Below are 1,023 nucleotides of genomic sequence, written 5' to 3'. Positions count from 1 at the left end.
TCTCCCTTTTTAGGTCTGTTTTTGGTAAGTAGAATTTGTACCGGCGCCGGGATACCCCATGGTTTAGCACCCCACAAACTGAATTGGCATAGGTCCTGCCTCATCAAAGGAGGAAGCAGTCATTGCCTTACTTAAAACAAGGCTGCATATGAAACTCTTATTTGGGTCAACTCTATTCTGACCAATTATAGGCTTTTCTCACAACTTTTCGAAAGCAGCTGTAAATCAGCATCTGATATTGATTTAAGCTAATGCTAGCTCCTATCCTCGGTTACTGATGAAGACCGAGCCAATCCATTTACCAGACAATCAAAGAAAGCAGGCAGATCGTGGTGGAGTTGCTGCTTTGGTCCTACTGGAGAGAGTTCCACAATGTTAACCATCAGCTGATGCTCAGAAGATTTAATGTGACTGCATTATCCAGTTTTTCTCCTTTTCTGTCTAAATGAGGTTAGCAAGTGGTACTCTTTCCCTTGAAATCATCATTATTGCTGCTGGGTGGGTTTGCTTAGGGTTGTGCTGTGTATCCTCGGTTTTGAAAACATGCCACATCCTTGACACACTTGGTAAAGGTTTTCAAAGGTAAAGTTTCTACATGTACACAGATTGTACTAAATGAGGGGCGAGATCCACGAACAACGACATTCAGCATTCTTATGTGAAATTGACAGATAGATGAATTATAACTGACCCAGTTTAAATAGAAATGAAACAAAAAGCATGCCTCCATCATTTGGTCTTCAATATGGCCATAATATTCAAGTCAGCTGGTTTTCCCTACTCCTGCATCCACTCCCTGTGCCACTTGAATAGATAAAGAATCTGAGGCTCACATTACACTCTGAACAGACCCAGGGACCTTCAGACAGGCAGTTTCCCAATCTTGTCCTTTGCATTCAGGAAAATAATATTCTTATCCTCATATAGGGATAACCAATTGGATTATTAAAATGCAAATTACTACCTTACACGAAGTGTATAATTTCCAGGCAGCAGCCCATTCAAATCGGACACGACTGTTGG

This window comes from Triturus cristatus, chromosome 7 (genome assembly GCF_964204655.1).
Source record: "Triturus cristatus chromosome 7, aTriCri1.1, whole genome shotgun sequence".
Taxonomy (NCBI): domain Eukaryota; kingdom Metazoa; phylum Chordata; class Amphibia; order Caudata; family Salamandridae; genus Triturus; species Triturus cristatus.
Note: the sequence above shows the minus strand (reverse complement) of the source record.